This window comes from Falco punctatus (assembly GCF_963210335.1).
Source record: "Falco punctatus genome assembly, chromosome: 8".
NCBI classification, from domain to species: Eukaryota; Metazoa; Chordata; class Aves; order Falconiformes; family Falconidae; genus Falco; species Falco punctatus.
Window position 1 is genome coordinate 10,748,760 of NC_137588.1, and position 21,151 is coordinate 10,769,910.

General features: G+C 42.9%; 1 protein-coding gene and 1 long non-coding RNA gene across 7 annotated transcripts in view; one reads left to right on the forward strand and one right to left on the reverse strand.

Annotated features, from left to right (window-relative positions):
• The window catches only part of ERBB4 (erb-b2 receptor tyrosine kinase 4), a 640,461-nt gene that overhangs the window by 576,509 nt on the left and 42,801 nt on the right, over nt 1-21,151 (forward strand). The gene's annotated exons all lie outside the window — the stretch shown is intronic.
• Nucleotides 1,609-19,266, reverse strand: LOC308068750. The gene is made up of 2 exons (XR_013930117.1): nt 17,236-19,266; nt 1,609-17,182 (listed from the first exon to the last, which is right to left on the reverse strand). It is a non-coding gene; the product is annotated as an uncharacterized lncRNA (long non-coding RNA).

Genomic DNA, 21,151 nt, shown 5'->3' on the forward strand with positions numbered 1-21,151 from the left:
GTTGTTGGTAATGTGTGGAAATTAAGTAAAATGACAAAAGGGGGAGGCCGCTGGCATAGCTTGGCTACCTGGAAAGCTGCAGAACTCCTGGGTGCTGCCATCTACTGTAGAAACCTGCACCCGGCTGGAGCTGTGGCACATCCCTCCCTCTGAACATGGGACCTGCAAATCTGAATGTGCATTTTTTTCTGCGTGCCATCTAAATAACAGCTCTGTTGGGTGAAGTACTGAAATAATTTCCCAGGCCAGCTGCTAGGAAATCATGGTTATAAGTCTATCAGGGAATTACAGTTTAATCGCAGTCTGTAGTAGAAAGACTGCACTACAGTTTAGTATTTTACATGAAAGCCTGCTATTGAAAAAATGTTACCCCCCACTTCAATAGATCTTTGCTGCCAACTACAAGCAGTTTCAGCTCTGTTTAGCTGGCAGAGTTCATTGTTGACAGACTAAGGACTGGAATTAAAATGTGTGACAGTGCATTAAGGAAACACACTAAAGGGGATTTTAAAAAAGAGTCAAAGAGAGGCAGACAGGGGTGGGAGAGAAGAGAGCAGGCAGCTGAGCGGCTGAATGGCTGGTTGGGGTGTGGGGGTGGCAGTGGCAGGGAAGAGGTGAAGGGGTCACACTTTTTTCCCTTTGGAAAAATGTGTTATAAGCAGCTAGCAAACATTGATGGCATTCTTCTGCCAGCCAGCCAGCAAATAATTTCAGCAAAGGAAGGGAGGGGACAGAGCAGCTCGGGTGGGTCTCACAAGCCCTGTGAGAACTGGCAGCTCTTTTTGTTTGCTGAATAGCTAAAGCGATTACTTCTGCCACTCATCCTAAGAAAGCTAACAGGGCTTCTGAGGACCCTTCCCCACTAAATAGTGGCAGTTGCCATGGTCCCAATCAGAAATGGGGCAAGGGGAGAAGAGGAAGTTGTTTGAGATGAGTAAGTCATAGTCCATTACCTTTCCTGCTAGCCTATTCAGCCTTAAAATTCTCAGTTTCCATGTTCATTTGTGAATGGCAGCTCAAAACCAGACACACACCCCCCACATGCAAAAATCCCCATGTGAAATGGAAACAGGCAGGAAAATACTTGTCAGGAGGTGCTTGCTGCGGTTGTGTCTATCATCAAGCAGGCACCTGGTGCTTTGTTTGTTCAGAGCTGTGTGCAGGGTGTCCCTGGAGCAGCATAACACCCATATCCTACCAGCATGTGGGCAGTTTGCTTATTTTACGCATAGTCCCACTCCACGTGAATGGGCATCCTTGGCTAAAATGGCAGTGTTAACATTTTAAGTATCTGATAGTCCCTAGTCTGCTGTATTTTCACAATAGCTGTGTGTTACAAAAGAGAAAGAGTTTCTTGTATGGTCCAGCAGACAGCCACAAGGGAAGCCAGTATTTTTCATGTTGCTGAAAATCGGTCATGAACCCTGAGATGCTAAATACAAAGTAAGAAAGAACAACCTACTTTACCGGAGAAAGATGAAAAGAAAGTCTATGGGTTTTTTCTAACTTGTTGTATCTTAGTAAATACAGTTATAAATAAAGCCATGGAAGGTTCTCTTCTGCAATTTTTTTCTGTGGCTGAAAATCTGTGGGCTGTTTTCAGCTATGTTTTGTTTTTTTAAAAAAGTGCTTTTCTATTGATACCTCAGGATTCAGAGTTTCTGAAGGAGTCTCTTTTAATTTTTTTCCCAGTCACTGCTTATTTGTGAGCAGCCTCACTAGATTTTGTGAAACAGGATGCCCATGGAAGGAGGTGAGCAGCTGTTTGAAATACAGGCAGGCAGGCAGGCAGAGACAGCTCAAGACCAGAACAAATTTTTTAAAAAAGAAATTACTTCTCACCAAGTGTGGTGGTCTCATTGTACAAACTCTTGCTTGTTCTTTAGTAAGTCTCTGTACTAACTCTATCATCTACTTTTCATGAAGACTAATGTCCAGAAGTCAGTCTGGGCTGCAGAATTTGGTTTTCTGTCCAGTAGGAGATTGATTTTATTCCATTATTTCAGTTGGTGTTGTAACCATGCTGGAAAGGCAGTCATGTATCTTCTGTTTGAGTTTCGGGTCTGACCAGCCTCTTGACTTTAGAATAACTACATGGAGTTGGGATCTGGAGCAGACAGAGCTTCAGCTGGGGGGTGGTTAACTCTAGCAGAGCTCACGTTTCTGTAGAAATTGGTTTTTGTTAGAAAACATCCATTTCATTACATGCTTTCTCTAGTCCTTACTAGAAGATCCAGCTGTAGTCCTACCAGGCTAAGCTCTTATCCTGCCCAGCACCAGCCAGCCCCCGTGTAGATCGTAGCCCTTCAGTCACTGCCAGACACCACGTTACTGCTCAGAGTTGCCTGAGGCCTGAAGTGAAACTTGGGCTGAGTGGTGTTTCTTTACACATCATCGTTGGTCTATTAGTGATCTCCAGTTGGGCTTTATGTAGAAGCAGAGGTGGCTTGACATCTAATTTGCCTCCATCTTTTGAAGCCAAAGGAAGGACCTGTGGTACCACTGCGGAAACTGGCAGATATGATTGACATCTGGAGCTCTTGTACCTGCCCAGCAGGGATTTAAGTTTCTTGATGCCCGTGTTCCTGAAATGTTTGCCAGAGGCGTAGAGGCAGAGTACAGACAGTCCAAATGCAATTTGGTTAGCCAGCAAGCATGCCAAAAGCAGTGAAGATGCTCATTTCCTTACGTAGCAATTCCCACTGATGGTTTTGGTCACTGCTGATAACGTCAAGCTTGATGATGATTTTTGTAAGGGGTAAAGCCCCAAGGTAAAATCTGCTGTGGACTTGACAGCAGGTGTCCAGCAATGAAGAATTTGAGGATTTTTTTATTTCCAAATACTGATATATCAAAGCTGGACCTGATAATTATGCAGTATTTGAAGGTCATTGTGAAGGTACATTATGCTATTTCTCAGAAGCTCTCTAGCTTTTTCACTTGACCCATTTTAATCCAAAGGCCATGGGAGTTGAAAAGTCTTTTCATTGATGTCAGGTCAGGTTCTCAATAAATTCTCTGTATCACAGTAAACATTTCATATTTGGGGTTTTTTTTGTGTGTATATATATATATGAAAATAATTATTCAGTGAGTTACTGGGAATGGTCACTGTTGCTTCAGATATTACTGCTAGAAACAGGTAATCAGCAAAAATACATGCAAGAAGCTTTTCCCTTTCTGACATCTGAAGAAGATTCTACTACACCTAATAATATGCCTGCTAGTTCAATCAGTGGTTGAACTGAATAATGATGATAAGAATAAATAAAATGTTCTGGTGCAAGCAGTTGTTTAGTTGTAAAAAGGAATTAATATTAGTACAAGAAAATTTATTTCTTTTAATAGAAGAATCTATTTCTGTGGTCCTGGTTTTGCTTTAATTTACGATTTGATTTTGCTTGAATTTATTATCAGCATGAATGCCAGGTGTTCTTGCTGTTCCTTTGCTTGTATTGGTATTATTTTAAAATAGTAATGAGTAAGCAGGAAACATTGACCCCTAACAAGTTCCCTAGAGTTTCTGATCTATTTGTCTAATCACATTTATTTCCCAGTATTGGAGGACTTAGTGGTTGAAAGTAAATGAATTTGAGTCAGCTGTGACTCTCAGCCAGAAAATTTCTGGGCTGAATTTGGAATGGACACACAAATCCTTTCAGTTTGCATCTTTATCTTGTGGGTTTGCATGTTAATTATGGTCACTTGTGTTACCTCTTCCAAGATTCATAAAAAGAACAGTATTTATCGAAATCTTGACCTGGAGAAATTTTTAGACTTCAGTGTAACATTGTATTTTACATTTACATGTTTTCCTCACATTACCTTCTTTTAGCTAATTCTTACCACTGAAATGTGAAATATCACAGTGTTTATGTCACTGATACTCAAAGTTATTTTTTTTAAAAAAAAAGTTCCAGCTTATCAGGTTTGGTTATATATGTATAGTGCATTGATCCACTTAACCTTAAGCTTCCTGAATTTTCTAGTTTGCAGGCAAACTTGTTGTCTCTAAGGTGCCAGGTATGCACGTGCTGGACTTTAAATATTCCATTTTGGAAATGTGGATATGCAGTTTCTATGTTGTGGCACTTGTCTCATGCTTCAGTGCGAGATCCAAAAGCTTTTGGCTCAAAAAGTTCTTAATTAAGTCTGTTCATACCTTTGAAAATCCTGTCCATCTTAGATTGGTATTAATATAGATGTAGAGTGCAAGCAGTGGGTTTATTGATTCAGTTTCTGTTGTGAAAGTAGCCCAAGCTAGAAATGTGTCCAAGTTCAGATCTTCATCAAAACTTTCCCCACATTGAAGAGTTGTTTGGAATTAGAATCCTGATTCGTGCTCATTATAGAAATAGGTCTTTTCTACACCATTTGGAGCTGACATTTCCCTGAACTTTGTCAAATTAAGATATGGGGATGTGGCTTAAACTCATTGTTAGGACAGTTTTAAGGGCTTCATTCTTCTGCAGGCAGATGTGATGCAGTTCATTTCAGTGGGTTTAGAGCAGCATAGGAATGGCTCGGCAGAGTGAGAAATTAAGTTCCTACCAAATAAAATCTGAGCTTTACCAGAATCTTACTTTAGCAACTGACTTGTCTGGTTTATACTTTATAGCTTTGCATTAAGATTTGTATTTACAGTGTCATTATGCACAAAGTCTTCCATAGAGAATTTTTTTTCTTTCTCATAATTAAAACAGTAGGAATTAATGACAGACTGGGGAGGCTTGCTGTTTCTGCAGTAATGAAATGAGCTGCTTTGAGTGGCTAAGAAAAAAAATGTTAATACAGTGATTATTTTGGTCTAAACCAAGTCCTGTCATAAAAGAAAAAAGTATTAAAATTGCATTAGACATATAAAAAATTGCAAACTAGAAAAGTAAGCACACTGCAACTGTGTAAGTAGTAGCTTTGATTGTAACGCCCAGCTAATTACAAGAGAAAATATGATAATTTCCTTCAAAATGGCAAACACTAAAGGTGACCTTACCTGAGGTCTTTTGAAAACTGAGAGCTCTGACCTTGTAAATTCATCGTTCTGTCCCCCATTTTCATCTTTTTCTTTTCACCTAGGAATAAAAGTTAGGATCTCTTCTGCTGGCTTTACTGAACCACATCCTTCTACTCACTTCTGCCCCAAATGGCAAACTCTTCCCCTGCCCTTCTTTTGCCAGTTCTTTAGCTCTTGCCATTTCCACAGGGACTGGTGCACCTTGCGGGGTAAGCGCGCTGAGGGCTTCCTGCCGTAGGAGATACAGCGGTATGGCAGGACCCGGAGTCTAGGTGCCCGGCGTGGGAGAGCCGGTGAGGCTGAGGGGAGAGGCTGTGATTTCCCCCGTCACGTCATCAGAACAGGCAGCAGCAGCTCACTGTGAAGTCTGCATTTGTCTTGGAGAAATCTCATGAATTTTGGCAGCTCAGGCTGTTTGTATGCAACTGTTTTGTCTCTTTTATTTCCGAGAAGTATCCTTGTCCCCCCCCTCCCAAGAACAGTCTCTTGTTGTGTCATGGTGCCTTGGAACCGCAGGGACATGCAAAGGTTGACCACCAGTAATTATGGACTTAAACAATCAGCCAAAATTTGAATCTGATATGCTGTCTCCATGAACCTAGCAGAGAGATAATGTGTTCAAGTTTTTCCTTAATGGATTTTTGTTAATTTAGGGATGTATGGAAATGTCCTCCTTCCCTGGAGACAGTTCCTGACTTTCCTCTGCCTTGGATTCAATACAGAAGCCATCATTCTCAAGTCAAGCTAAAGCCTTGTTCTAACTTTCTTTGTCCTTTCTGCATGTCATCTTGTGGCATCCTTTAGTCTCATACGGGCATCCAGTTGGCATTCAGGCCGTTCCCTTTCTCCATGGCTGCTTTTTGACCCCACAGGAGACATCTGAGCTTCCTGGCTGGGCTCCAGGGGGTGGCCTCTCCTGCTGCAGCCATCTGACCCACTCAGCAGACTGAGTCTGTTCTCACTCGCGTACTGAATGAACGCAGTTTTTCACTCCCACTTGGTTCCATGTTGTTTCACACAACTCCTGGAATAATGTTATTCATTCTCCTTTGCCACTGTAAATTCTCTTGTAAGAAAGGTGCAAAACCAACTTCCTACTTAAAATAAACAGTACCTGATGTTTCAAAAAAAAATTGGTGATTGCTAGGTCAGCTGCTTATTGTGATTTACCCGTTGTTTGTTCAACACATACCAGGACTCTGCTGTTTGGGTTTTGAAAAAGTAAACAGGTTAGTGTTGGTCTGGGATTGTATTTTCATAGGAGGATAAAGGCTGCCTGGTACTGTGGGGCTTGGAGGCACAAATTATAAATTGTTAGTAGGAATATTGCATTGTAAGTTATAATACATTTAAAAGATGAACAAAACTTTTAAATGTTTCAGGAAGAAATGTGAGAGTCAGATGTTTGGGAAACATCTTTTCTACCTAAGTCTTCTTGCACATCCACTCTCTTGCCAATGGATGTGTTTTAAACCACATTCCTCAGGATATTCTGAAGATTCTAGTTCCACTCAGACTGTTCTTTCTTTAAAATCTTTCAGATTTAAACCAAAATCAAGGAACGGATCAGTCTGCACACAGGGTTGAAGTATACCCTAATGTCTCAGGGGCCAAAGGGCAAATAATAACAGCACCCCCTAAGTATTTTATTTCAGAATTTAGTAAGTAATTATTTTAGTTTGTTTAGAGGCTTTGGCTTCTATATTTCAGTGTTTGAGGTTGGCAGTATTATGTCTGCTGTGTTGGCTGTAATTCCCCTGCATGGCAAAACATGAAATTTATCCATATGATTATGTGTATTGGTGAACCTTCTGGGGTACTGAGGGACTTTGATGACAGTATGGCTTCTGGGGTATTACAGTATTGCTGCACTTACAGAAAAGATGGGAAAGGCGTTCCTGGCAAAAATAATGGGCTTGCTGCCCAAGCTTGCTGACCTAGATGTTTCATGGAGGTGGTGATCCAGTTTGTGATACAAAGATGCTCCAGTACGGTCTTTCTCCTGAACAATAGCTCACGTTCAGATGAAGCAGATGGTAGTTATCAGAGCTACATGAGGTTTGCCATCCATAAAATAAGGCACAAAGTGTATTTATGTAGTTTAGGCTTTTTCCCCCTCAGGACAGGGCTGGATGGTTATTTTAAATCTCTTTTAAAGAACAAAAGGAAGCTATTTTCCTTTAAAAGAATGGAATGTGTAAGGAAGGGCTTGAGTGTTCCTAAAACTTTTTGGACAGCCTGGTTTTCTATGGAAATTAGCTTCATTGCAATCTCTGTCTTCAGTTTCCCTTGCAATAACTTTTCAAAATGTTGGTTGAATTTATTCAGATTTGACAGGGGAGAAAAGGTCTCAAAGATATTATCTTTCTATGAGTTTCATAAAAATAGGCATCTAGATAGATGAGACCGTGATTAGCACTCCTGCTAAAGAAAAAAAAAAAGGCACTGTAGGCTAAACCACATTATTAAACAACTGAGTGTCCATGCAGGAGACTGCTATAGAAAACCTGCCTTCAGACTGTCTCAGAGAGTCTTGCCTGCTCGTGTTTCCATTTCTTTTGCCACCCAGATTGCCCAGTATCCCAGTGGTAAGAGCAGCAAAGTAAAATGAACCCATGTCTTTTCCTGGATTTATTTGTAGTAGGATTGCCTCTTTGTTAGAGCAGGATACCAGTGCACCTGCAGCATCGGCATGACACAGCAGGACTTTTAGAGAGGGCGCAGTGCTGGAAGGCTACCTGATTCCCCCAGAATTAGCTGATCTAAAGCCCTCTAAGTTTCAGAGGGAGCTTTCAGCTGGTTTTGGAAGAGGCTTCAAGGTCGTTGGAGAAGAGTAAATTCATCTGTGTTAAGCTTCATGAAGCCTTTCTGTGGTCTGGGGATGTCATCATTGCTGCAAGGTAAGTCTACAGGTCATAGCCCCCCTGCAGACTGGAAGACGATGCAGAAATGCACAGGTCAGTGGGAACCTGTGACCTGCAAGCGGGACTGTGCAGTGCAATAGGATGCCATACAGGACTTACCAGCTTGGTCCAGATGTAGTGTCCTGGCTTGCTGCCATGGTATTTCCAGGTTGAGATGACCTGGGCTACCTCCATACCTACATGCAGTGTAAGGCTAAAACCGCAGCACTGTGTCCAGCCTTGGCCTTTACAACACGTAGCCAGCTTAGGCATTCCTAAGCTCCACGTCCCACCCTATACTTCCAGCCTCAGACTTAGTGAGGGGCAACTGCTTGGTTGTGTGCTTCCCATTCCTGAACACCTATGGTGGGTGTACCACTCCACAGGGGACCACAGCTATCGTATGTTTGTGGCCAGGTAGTCTTCAGCCCCTTGTGGGCTAAGTTGGGTGAGGCTATGTCACCAAAGTTTCCATGTTTTTCCTGAAGGACTCTCTCTGACCCCATCACCATTGACTCTGTAGCTGCCCTGTAGTGTCATTTAGCAGCGCATGGGAAAGGAGGTTCAGCATCCTGTGGGGTAGTTGTGTGCTGGTCTGCAGCTCCCCAGAGTAGGCGCACCGGGCCCTAGTTTTAGTCTCGATAAGTGTATGTAAATGGGGCTGCCTTTTTTTCCTCCAGTGGAACTTCATGGAATTTGTGATCAATGAGGCCCCCTGGAGCTCTTTAGAAAAGCAGTTTTATGAGCAGTAGAGCTGCTGAGAGCTGGTTGCCTATGATTTATGTCTCGTGATTAGGTTATCTGGAATTTAATATGTTCCTAGTGCTAGTTAAAGTATCCTCAATAATGTCTTTCTCTTACATGGAGTCTCTAGTGCCCAAGAAAGACTGCAATCACAGTAGCAGGAAAACTATTACAGTCTTTCTCCTCTCCTTGCCTGTCTGCTTTCAGGACACTCATAAGAATGCAAAACTTTTGAGACAAGTGTCTCAAAAACAAGCCAAATCAGGCTGAAAACAGTCAAAAGCATCAAAAATTATTAGAGAGGGACAGATAAAAAGACAGATATGCGTGTGTCATGATTTCACCAGCCTGATTTCTTCGGGAGTCACACTAGTAGTACATGAAGTGGGGGCAAAACCATCCAAAATACCCCAAACAAGTAAATATCAATTTAAATGAAAACAGAATAGTCATTTCTGAGCTTTTGTGATATAAAAGAATTGCAGCCTTTGCATCCTGTCCCAACCCACTGGCATGACTCTTAGCAAATGCAGTGTAGATTCTGAGAAGTTGTTAGTACCATTCATTTGTTATGTGTTTCACTAGAAACTTACAAATTAATTCTACTATCTCTAGAATCTGGGATTGGAGGTACACATATGACCTGTGCTGTGTGTGCTGATAAGCTAAAAGTAATTTTTGCAGTGGTGGGATTTGGAGAAGTTGTGCAAGTTTTTTGGAGAGGCAGAGCCAGAGTTATATATGGGTGTGTTATGTTCCAGTAATAATCTCAAGGGCATGAAGCCAGTTGATAGATGTCTGTATGTCATCCCAAGCATCTTCATCCGTCTTGGTGCCTCTAGAAAAGAAGTTATTTCCATTACAGTCTATACCACCTGGCAACTGTGCAGCATTTATTGACCTGATTTTTTTATGCCTTCCTCAGTGACAGCTTGATTCTCCTTGCCACGCTTCTAATGAACCCTACTGTAAAGACCTTTTAAAAGGTATTTCTGTTTGGGGGCAATGTTGTGCTGTGTCTGTGTTTTAATCAATGTGTTTCAGTCAAGATACAGAAACATTTTAAGCCTGATGCCAGTTAGTTTTAATTAAAGAGGAGAAAAAAACCCTATCATGATTGGGTCCTTGGGGAAATGGTGAGTGTCTACAGCTGAGCCTTTGAACTATCTAGACAGTTTAAAGGAGAGAGGGAGGTAACTGTGAATGAAGCAGTCAAGAGATGGAGGTATGGCTGAAAAATTCCAGCCAAGAGACATATGGAAACTGTGCTCAGAGATCTGTCACGTGTTTGGATCTGATCCAAATAAGCCAAAATCAACAGGGTAATTTTCTGCTCACTGCAGTGATTTTACTGTTAGCGTATCCTTTCTTTTATGAATCTTCTGATTTCCATACTAAGAAGAAGAATGTTCATGTCTCTTTATGGCAATTTGGCAAAACCAGTTGTGGCTATATAGCAAACAGGCAGTGCTAGAGCAATAGTCTGAGCATGGAAATGCTGCTGCAGAACCTCAGGAGGAACGGGGGCAGCTTCTTAGGCAGGATGTTAGTGGCCAGTCCGCAGGTGGTCTTGGTCACAGGTTAGCAGAAGAAGTTGGTTCCTGTTAAAAGGCCTTCAGCTACTCCGGGCAGTGCCCAATGCATATTCCCTAGCCAGGGCTGGCAGGTTATTATTGTAAATTATAGAAAAATTCTTGGCTGTAGTTTAGAGTGAGAGGCAAAAAGGCATAGTTTCATAGCTGGGGAGAAAGATCAAATGTGAGTCTACTCAAAGACTTGGGATTTTAGAGGGAGCCCAAGGGTGTTTGGTTTCCTCTGCTTCCCTGGTGTATTACTCTTGCCAATATTTAAAAAACATTTCAACCTGCATTGCATGTTCCAGCTGGGTGCTGTGCAGTGGTAGCAGCGCTAGCCCAAGGCTTGAACCTGTCTTAGTTGTAATTAATGGAAAAACTCCCTTTAAGTTCAGTGAATCAGGAATTGAGTCTTAAGACACTTGAAATGTTACTATCAGTGGAAATACACCTGCCCTAATTCCTCTTTGTTCTACTCAGGTTACCTGTTTCAGCTCAGCAGCTCTCAAAATTTCCAATGTATTCACCCACCCACATGCTCCAATCTTGAGATGTCAAAGTCATGAGTCTTTTTCTTTCTTTCCAAATAAATCATGGCATCCATGGCTCCAGAGACAGCTTGACAAAAATGTAGCTGTAACTGAGGTATTTGCTGTAGCTGGGAAGTGTACAGAGATCAATTAAAACAGCCAGTTCTCACTCACTGAGAAGTTTCACAGATTTGGGAACTGAAACCTCCGGTGCTGGGATTCACCTGAACGGCTTTTCAAAATTTGAGGCAAACCACACTCAGATATTTCTGGGATCTAGACAAAAAGAAGAATCACCTTTGTTTTGAGGACATAATGAAGGCTTCTTTTTTAGGTATTTACAACTTTAGAAGTGGTTTCTCCTCTATGTAGGACTGTGGTCCCTTGGTAAAACTGTAGTCATTTTGCATGACGAGCAAACTGGTGTATAGCGTAAAGTATTACTGCAGTCAGTGCACCATAATTATATGAGTTCGTATACTTAAAGGGTAGAATTATACTTTATTTTGTGTGAGTAACCTGCAACAAAGTAATGTGAGGGATTGTCTAAACTCACCTTGGATGCATTATCAGCACATCTCCGTGGTGTCGGTGTTCCTGTCTTGATAGGGCTGAGCTGAGGTACAGTGGAGCAGGGGAGGGGACAGTTCGTGCACCCCAGTGCAGTGGGCATTGCTCAGCTGTCCCTTACTTTGCTATTTTTTCCATATGCTCAAGGAGCATATGGACCTTTCATATATTCTTGGATAAATTATCTGTGTTATAAACATCCTCCTTAGCATCATGAAGTGAAAAGGAAGAAGTGACAGGCTGTATTTAATGATTAACCCCCCCACACACACACTAAAGGCTATTCAGTCTGGATGCACGTAACTAGCGGGGCATGGTGGCAGTTTGACTCACACTCTGTGGGCTCTCACTGTCAACGCAGCAATGCTCTGAACCATTAATAATAATGTGACGCTTTATCTGGGGGGAAATATGTGTCTCTTGAAACCACATTTCTGTTTTCCACCCACCCCGCTCTAGCATTCATCTGGATTTATTGAATAAGGTTAATGGATTATTTAGCAGGTTTCTCCAGCCATTATCAGCTAGCACACTCTGTTTATGTGGCTGGCCTCTCCTGTTCTGTCAGCTGTCATGAGCTCCTCAATTAGAAAAGAAAAAAAATAAGAATGAAATAGGTAACTATGGTTACCTGTGATGTGGGTTTTTAAGAAGTGCTCAGAAACCTAGTGGCAACAGAGTTTGGAAGTTCAAAGCTTTAATTTATTCAAGAACTCTTTTGAATCAGAGTATCAAAAGCATTTAGAATAAATTCAGAATATTTTCTTTCGTAGAACAATATTGCCGTCCTAAGCAGAAGCCATCACAGACCGATTGCTTGCTCTTCTCATGAGAGAAGAAAACAGTAGCAGGAGTGGGTAAATATGCCCTTGTTCCAGTTTTCTCCTGCAGAGCCCGGTGGCCCTTACAGTGGAATAGCTTGTGAAAGCGGTGGTTTCTAGGAGAGGCAGTGCTTCCATTGTTCTGTTGTACTCCTATTTAGACTGAAATGATGATTTTAAAAGTGGTCATACAGAGCCCTGAAGCTGTGTGTGCTTCAGGGGCATTTTTCAAGTAAAGGCACCTACTTCAGAAATTCAGCCCCGATCATGCTGTCTGTTGAGGGGAAAAAAATATATCATCCACGTTTAATTGAATGAGAACACAGGATAATGCTAAAAGCTTTTAATTGGACCAAAAGTGCTCAATGAAATATGTGTCTTGAGGTCAAAAACTTTGCCTCTCAAGTATTTCAGGGCAATCAGTCAAATTATGTACATATTTGCCTTTTGCAAAGCAGGGAGCTGCTGTGTGCTCTTCTGGTAGGATTTTCATCTAAGCACACAAGATAGCAGCCACCAGTGTTCCCCATATGCTCATCGGCACTGCCCAAGAGAAGGAGAGAATAAGTTCAGCTGTCCAAAAACATTGTCTCATCTGAACCAGCTGAGTACACAGAGTACAGGAAAGGCCTGTTTTGTCACATTTTATTATCATAACATGCAACATAAGGAAACACTGGAAAACCTTGCATCCAGTGCGTGACATGTGCACTTCCAGTGGAAAATTATTATCTGCTATTGAGTCAGTACTCATTTTCCAAGAAAGCTGTCTGGAAAAGGTGGGTTTGTAACTAAGGGAAGGTAGGTGGTGTATTGGACTGGGGATTCCTGAGACCTAGCAGCAGTCCCTGCCTCTGACCCGCCATCAGTGATCTTGGGCAAGTCATTTAATCTTTCTCCTTCCAAAAACCAGCTTTGTTTCTTAAATGTTGTATTTATTTATTATATTACTATGTTTATTAACGTAGAATGTTGGGGTTTTTTTATTAGAATCTCCTGGAGGTAGGGGAAAACTCTGTGCTGTTCTTTGCTCAGCAGGGGCCTTGACCTGAGCTGGCAGCTCTAGGTGTATTATAAGCTGCTCTAGATTTTGTGCATTGTGTGCTAACACTACTGGGCTGTGGCAGAGTAGTAGGGATGGGGGTCCTGACTGACAGAAACCAGCAACAAAAATGGCTTTCTGTAGCCCCTGCCCAGCTGTTTCTAAACCCAGGCAGTCTTTCACAGTAAGTTAGCATTCATCAGGTTGCAAGGTGGAACTTTCAGGTTGTTGGAGAAGTTGTCAGATAACTGAGTTTGTCAGTTATTGCTGAACCTCGAGAGTGACCTCCACAAAGTGCATTTACCCTCTTTCCGATGCTTGCTGGATCCAATCTTCATGCTGGTGATTTTGCATTGTCATAAGATGATTTTCTAGAAAGCCAGCGCAGTAACTCTGAAGCATCTAAATGCTTACCCCAAGTCCTCCTGTTTAACTGGCTTGAAACAAATAGCATACAATTTATTAAGGGTGCATAAAGTTGAGAATATTGCAGTTCAGTCAGATGCAGGGCATAGCTATGAAAGGTCACAGTTCTTATAGTATTGTTTGAAGTGCTGGAGAATTTCTAATGTGTTTGTGCTGTGGCTGCGTTTGTTCTGAACCGGAGGGGAGACTGTGCTTGTATCTGTTAATCTGGAGGTTCCTTATTAATAGGCTGCACACTTCATTGATTTTTAATTAATTTCTGAAGAGACACAGAGGATAAGTGCTGCAGCCCACAGACATCTCTGTACTTATTGCAGTCCACATCTCTATTGATCGCCTGCCTAAGGAGCAGAAGTAATCCATTTTAAATACACTTTCTTGGAGAGAGTGAACGCACTACACAATATACTCTCCCAATTGTAATTGTGTTGGCAAGAGGTCAGTGGCTGGGGTGGGGGAGAGGTAGCCCGTTGTTTAGTATGCTGCCGGCCTTCTCAGCGCAGGCTTCTCTGCAGGCTTCATTTCAAGAAAGCCAAATTATCTCCCTCTTGGGCAGTTTGTAACTACAGAGTATTAAGGCGGCACTGGTCACAGCTCCACTGTTTAAGTTGCGCTGGGAGCTCCTTTATAGGACACATTTAGCCTGCCTGCCTCTTCAGAAGAGGAAGCTGGAGCTAGTCTAGCTGTTGCAATTAATCTAAGAGAGAAGAATAGCATTCAAAAAGCTCTTTCAAATCGTTAATGCGCTACCTTTCTCTTTGGCTGCCACTTTGAAAAGCATCAAACACTTTCTAGGAGCATGTGATCCACTGGGAGCTGAAACCTGAAGTCTCTGAGTACTCCCCAACTCAGAGGATAGGTGTGTTCTTCCTGCTGGCATGTGTAGCACAGATTACTAGGATTCGCTTTTGAAACAGTAATTCAGTCTTCGTGGTAAGGACTGTGTTCCTGCCAACCTCTTAGCTGTAGTTACTTTGCAATGAGTGTTTATTGCTCAGCAGTGAGAGTTTTGCAGTAATAAGTTTGTTATTTAGGCAGTTAGCTCTTATTTAAAGGCTTCTTTTTCTGTAAAAGGTGTTGACAACACGTAGCAGCAGTTGCAGCCAAAGCAGTGCTAAGTAACTTCTATGCTTCCTGGACAAAGGTGAGCTGTGTTAGCGTTAGTGCACACAGCAAGCCTTAAATTCTGCCTGCCAGGCCCTGTGATACATCTGGGGAAGGGCATCCTTGCAGAGGAACTGAAATCTGTGTCTGAACAGTCAGTCTTTTTCTTGCACGGGGACAGTCCGTAGATTTTTGCCTTGCTTTTTTCTCTTCCTACTTGGGGCAATGCACCCAAAGGACAGTCTCTTGAAAACACCTGACTGGTTTGTGTGCTCACCTTCAGAAGCCCTTGTGAGAAGCAGATACTGCAGAGCTAGCAGGGAGGCATCAGATGCTAAGTACTTTATCAAAGTGTTGGGGGTGACCCTTTACCCACGAGTCCCTGACTTATTAAAGTTTTTCCTATTACAGCTCTTGGTCCGGTAATTGGAGGGTCAGAAACTCTCTTGGTGCATCTCTGCTGCAACATATATTTGTACATTGCATCCGTGTTGGCCTAGTGAGGGTATGGGAGGAGCTGCAGAGTTGTATCCAGGTTACTGTGTCCTTACTGGTGATGTTTACTGTAAGTGCAGCTGCAAGGTACAGTTTCTCTTGCCTCTTTGGGCTGCAGTAAACTGAGCTGTGATTTTCTTCAGGGTTTATAGGAGAACATCCCTGTTCTTTTAAGTACTTTGGGAATAGGGAGAAGGTACTGCCTGTGTCCACGCAGCCCAGGAGGCTGTGACACCTGGCCCAAGTGAAGTGGTGACACAGCCAACATAAGCCAGTTTGCCCACTGAAGGCACTAAAGCTGGCATAGGAGAGCACCTTGCACCCAGCTGTCCTAAGGGAGCACTGTGGCAATAGTCTTGAGTTAATTGCAAAATAGAGATTAGATACAACTCCACAGCTCCCTCCCTCGGGAATGTCATGCATGCATAGGAATGGAAGTGGGTTTTCTTCTGTCCTCAGCAGCCCATGTAGCAGCTGCACAGATGTGAGTGTAGGCAGGACCAGAACTTGGAGGCACATGCAGTATGGGAAGTTAGAAATACCTGTTTTGCATCTCATTGCTTATGCTACTTAATATATTTATGTAACATCTTTATCAGAAGAACATGAAGTGATTCACAGACTCTTTATGTTCAGCACCACCTAATCTAGATATCTGCGTAGTTTGAGGGAACCAGGGAGACAACTAGTACTTTCTGCAGTTCAGGCAAAGGATGTGTTTGATGATGACAGTGGAACAAGCTCCCCTTCTGGTGATGCCCGTGGAACTTCAACACCCACCCAGGATAGCTAGCTTCATTTTAAGGACCACACAACTTCAGAATCATGAACTAGTCAGTTCAGTGGTGACCCATTTATCTGTGCTTTGAAGGGGTGAGAAGACTCTCCTGAGATTTTAGTTTAGGGTTGAAATGGTCTGGGCCCATCAAAACGTCTGCTCAGTCCAGTCAAGAAAGTCTTGTCCTCTCATTTGTTTCTACTTTATCCCTTTATGAATCACCTGTCATTGTGCAGTAGCCTGCATTTTTCCTGTGATTGTCATCTAAACTTTAGCATCAGAGCCTCTTTCCCTTCCCTTTTGCTTTCTGACTTTGTTTCGACCTGTTATGCTTTAGCGTCTTTTTATTTTGTGTCTTGGGCCATAGCTCAGCAATGCAGTAAATCAGGCTTTAAGAGTCCTACAACTGAAACAAATACATTCCAACAGCCACATGATGCAGAGCAAAGATCTGGTGTAGACTTACTTTTCTAGACTTGTTCTTTTGATGGGTAACTGGCGTGTTTATACTGCCACAGGTAGTGTGTGTCCTCCAGTGGTTGGCATGAAGCCAGCTCATCTCCATTTTGTGCTTCAGCCAAGTTAGCCAGTGTTTGATCACACTCCCATGTATGAGCAGGCAGGATTTGTACTCCTGGGTGCCCCACGGGGAAAGATGTAAGACTAGCCTGTCTGCAGTTCCAGTGGGCTTGCTTGGCAAGGTTTTGCTGGCAGAGGGTGGTTACAGGGTTGTGAGAAGATGCCAGAAGTTTCTCCCACGTCCAGTGGAGCCAATGCCAGCCAGCTCCAAGACAGACCTCGCTGCTGGACAAGGACAAGCCCATCAGCAATGGTGGTAGCACCGCTGTGATAGCATATTAAGAAGGGGAAAAGAAAAAAAACCAAACACCTGCGCCAGCAGAAGAGAGGAGTGAGACTATGTGAGAGCAATAACTCTGCAGCCCCCAGGTCAGTGCAGAAGGAGGGGCAGGAGGTGCCCCAGGTGCCAGAGCAGAGATTCTCCGGCAGCCCCTGGTGAAGCCCACGGTGAGGCTGGCTGTGCCCCTGCAGCCCAGGGAGGTCCACGGTGGAGCAGATCCCCACCTGCAGCCTGGGGAGGAGCCCACACAGGAGCAGGGGGATGCCTGAAGGAGGCTGTGACCCAAGGGAAGCCCACGCTGGAGCAGGTTTGCTGGCAGGACCTGTGGACCCGTGGAGAGAAGAGCCCATGCTGAAACAAGCTTGCTGGCAGGACTTGTGACCCCGTGTGGGACCCAGGCTGGAGCAGACTGTTCCTGAGGGACTGCGCCCTGTGGAAGGGATGGCACTGGAGCAGTTCATGAACTGCAGCCCGTGGGAAGGACTCACATTGGAGAAGTTCACTGCATGCTGGAGCAGGGGAAGAGTGTGAGGAGGAAGGAGTGGCAGAAACAATGTGTGATGAATTGACCATAACCCCCATTCCCCTGTGCTGCTCCGGGGGTGGAGGGAGAGAAGTCGGGGGCAAAGTTCAGCCCAGGAAGAAGGGAGAGGTGCTGGAAAGGAGTGCAGGTCCAGCAAAGTTTGAGTTGTCTGGTCCTGGTCAGATGGACAGGTCCAAAGTGGCTGTAGGAAAATCCAGCTGGCTATATCAGCTTTATATCCTAAGGCTTTGTCTAAAAACAGCCACCTTGAGATGAAAGCATTTTTACCCCAAGATATGGCTTGTTACACGTGAATAGCACCTTGCTTAAGAATTATGTAAACTGTAGGGGGGAGCGGGGGGGGGGGGAGAGCACACAAGCATGAGCTTAGTCAAGGTAACAGAGGATGGGAAGAAATGTGTTACTATAACATAACCTTTCAATGTCTACCTTTTTCACTTTACCAAAAAGAGAGGCATTAACTTACCCCATAAAAATGGTAATTGAACTCCTAAATATTTGCAGTTGTACCACAGCCCAGGTTGCAGGAACGGGCCTCCCTTGCCAGGCTTACCGGGTTTGGCAGAGCTGCGGACATTTTTAGAAGTCCTTGGCAGCTAAAGGGGTAGAGGTGTGCATAGCATACGGTGCAAGTCCCCAGCTCAGTCTGGCAGCTCTGGGCTGAAATAGCAACCTTCGCTTTCCCTTGGCTGTGAGGATGACCTCCAGTCCCAGCTCCCAAGCAGACCTACATAACAAATCACACCCCTGCAGCTGAGTCAGTGTATTTCAGAGCAGTGTCAGTTTTTCCCTCCCACAGCTATCTCTGGAGTAACAGCTACTTAGATGATTCTGGTTGCTCCTGACAACAAAGGGCACCTCGTTTTCCTTGAAAGCATATTTAGCCCCAGGTAAAATTACACTTTTTCCATGGGGTAAGTGGGGGAAAAGATGGTCATTTGAGGCTTTCTGTAGTGATTCCTGTTATTAAGCTAGCCTCAGGTTATTAGGATGAAAAGAGGGCCGTCTCCAAGGCTGGAGATTAATGCCCATGAGATGTGAGCTGGACTTGAAATTTTCTTCCTTCACATACCTGTTTGATGAATCTACCATGTGTGCTGGCTTTGGTGGGTGGAAGATATTATCGAAGAAAGGCAGGCTGCGCTTAATTTCTGGATGGGATAAGATCAACATTCCCTCTATTTAGGGAGGTAATAATATTTATTATAGAAAGCAGCAAAAAGTCACACTGAAAAAAAGTGTTTATAGTGCCTCTGCTGGTATTGCTGAAGTTCTTGGGGCAGGTGAAAGTCTTTATACTTATGCTTTTAATTTGAATTGTCTTGCAAAATTATGCATTGCATTGTGCAAAGACTTACATATATACTTCAGTTAGTGATTCGGCACACTTCAGTTCATCTCTGGTAATTATCCCAAAGGGACTTTGCATTTAATGACTCACATACCTGCTTAAATTTTGTCCTGAGTGATGAATACCTTTTTTTCTGGAAATGAGGTACAGGCACCTAGTGGAAAGAGGTTTCAGTCAAGGCTCGTGCAATTCAGAGTTGGTCGTTCCCTGAACAGCAGCTGCCACCTTTGAAATGAATCCTCAGCAGGAAGGTGGGTCTCTGAAGTCCAGGAAAGCAAAGGGAATCAAATAACAGTGTCTGAAACAGTCTGTGCTTGCAGCTCTTACACTCTTGGCTCTACAAATGGAGACTGTGCTCAAAAACTGCCCTCAGGAACTGGGAGACAAATGACAGCAGCAGAAAGTAACACTGGCAGTAAAGTAAGAAAACAGGAAATTATGACCATGTCTTAAAGGCTGGAGATCTCAGGAGAGAAACCCATAACTTTCCAGAAAAGCTTCATTTTGCCTTTTTTTTTTTTTTTTTTTTCCTAAAAAAAAAAAAAAAAAAACAAAAAAAACCAACAACAACAACACACCCTTTATTCTTTTATTTCCACCACCAGGCCACTTTTGATGATGCTTCTCTGTATATATCTGCAGCATGGGAAATCCTAAAATTTTATGAACCTAATTTGATACTTTCTACTGCATTTCAGCACTTGGAAGATCAGAAAGCTGTCTCATCTCATTGTCTTCTCTCCTCCCATGGATTTTTTGACACAAAGTTTCCTGTCCCACTTCAGTTTGTTGCCAACACGTGTAATCTCATTTCCAGGCCTGTCATTTTTCTTGTGAAAAGAGCATGAGCTTACCTGACCATACCAAATCTGCCTATCTGTAGTCCCAGAGATTCCACAAACACTCCATAATAAAACTGGGAGAGACTTTCTTCTTCTGTAGCTCTTAATGGCTAACTTTTAGCATATTCATCAGGATAATTTTTGTTGTCTGTTATTTCTAGCCAGCTCTGAGAGTAAACAGATGGGTACAGAGCAGGATTCACCTCAGCTAGTAAAACTGCTGATGCTTTTCCCCCTAGTTGTTACATAGAAAACTACCAAAGCTCAAAAGTGACAAACAGGGAATTCTTACTGGTTTTAAGCTCTTAGTAGCCATTTATATCTTTCATGTCCACCTCCCTTATATTACAAGCCTATTCTCCCCCTCAGCATCAGCATTGCTATTGGTGCTGTTTTAAGCCTTGTGTGAAACATATAAACACATGGGCAGGGCAGGTCTGTAATTGGGTAGGCAAGGATAAAAGTCCTTTAACACTATTTGAAGTCCTGGCAAGGGCATTTGTGTCAGCTTCTGAAATGAGAATTTACGTTTTCACAGTTACATAATGGCACAGGCAGAAGGGATCCAGGCTACAGGTGGTTTTACTGCTTTGTATGCCTAAGCAAAGATCCGTGTAGCACAGGTTTGTCTTTGTACGTGACTCTGGTACTGGGTGAGAGTAAGGGACAGTTGTGAAAGATAAAAGGGTATTTCTTGCTCATCCTGAAGTTCCGAAGGGACTTTCTCAGCTCTGTGTTACAGCTGTTTGCAGTGGCTGTTTGACTTCTTAATAGCTTTAGGTGCTGATTCAGAGAGTGATTTTATGTTCAGGGATCCTAGCAGTAATTGCATTTCTAGTGACATTCTCTGTGAGGAAACCTCTGTCGTGACTGTGATGAGGATGTATCAGTGATGGCTGATTCTTGTGCTCGTGTGACTTGAATTTGGGCTTAGAGATAATGGGACAACTGATCCTTAATGGCTTAATGCTGAACTTTTTCCTCTCAGTGGCTTCAGCATAGAAGACCCCCTCCTACTGTAGATGTTCTAATACATAGACTAAAGTGTGGGGTTTCTTTAGAACTAGATGTTTTATACTTTGATAATTGTGTGGGATCTGTGTAACTCTAATTTGGACACGTCCTGAAAGTTGATTCATTTCCCCAGCCTCACAGATTGCACCGCACACGGCACAGCATAGTGTCTTTTGGATCAGGCTTTAAAGTGCCATTTTTACAAATTGATCTCTTTCTGTTGTCACAGTCTAGGGTTACTTGTAGTTTTGTCTTGTAACTCTCATAAAATGTCCTCTTAGTATTTGATCATGGGCTTGGTGGATGATGATGGCAGCAGCTGTGTAATGCAGGGAGAAAAGATTAGAGATGCATATAGAGCACTTTTCCTGGCAGGTTAAAAAAATGCATTCAAATGATGATTCTTGGCATAGCATCTGTTTAGACAATATTGTTGCAGTGAATACAATTTTAGATTGTTTTCATTCTGCTTGTATAATCCCATTTATTAAAACATATACTTTTTCTCTTACACTTCTGCCATCCACCTTTAAAAGTTGT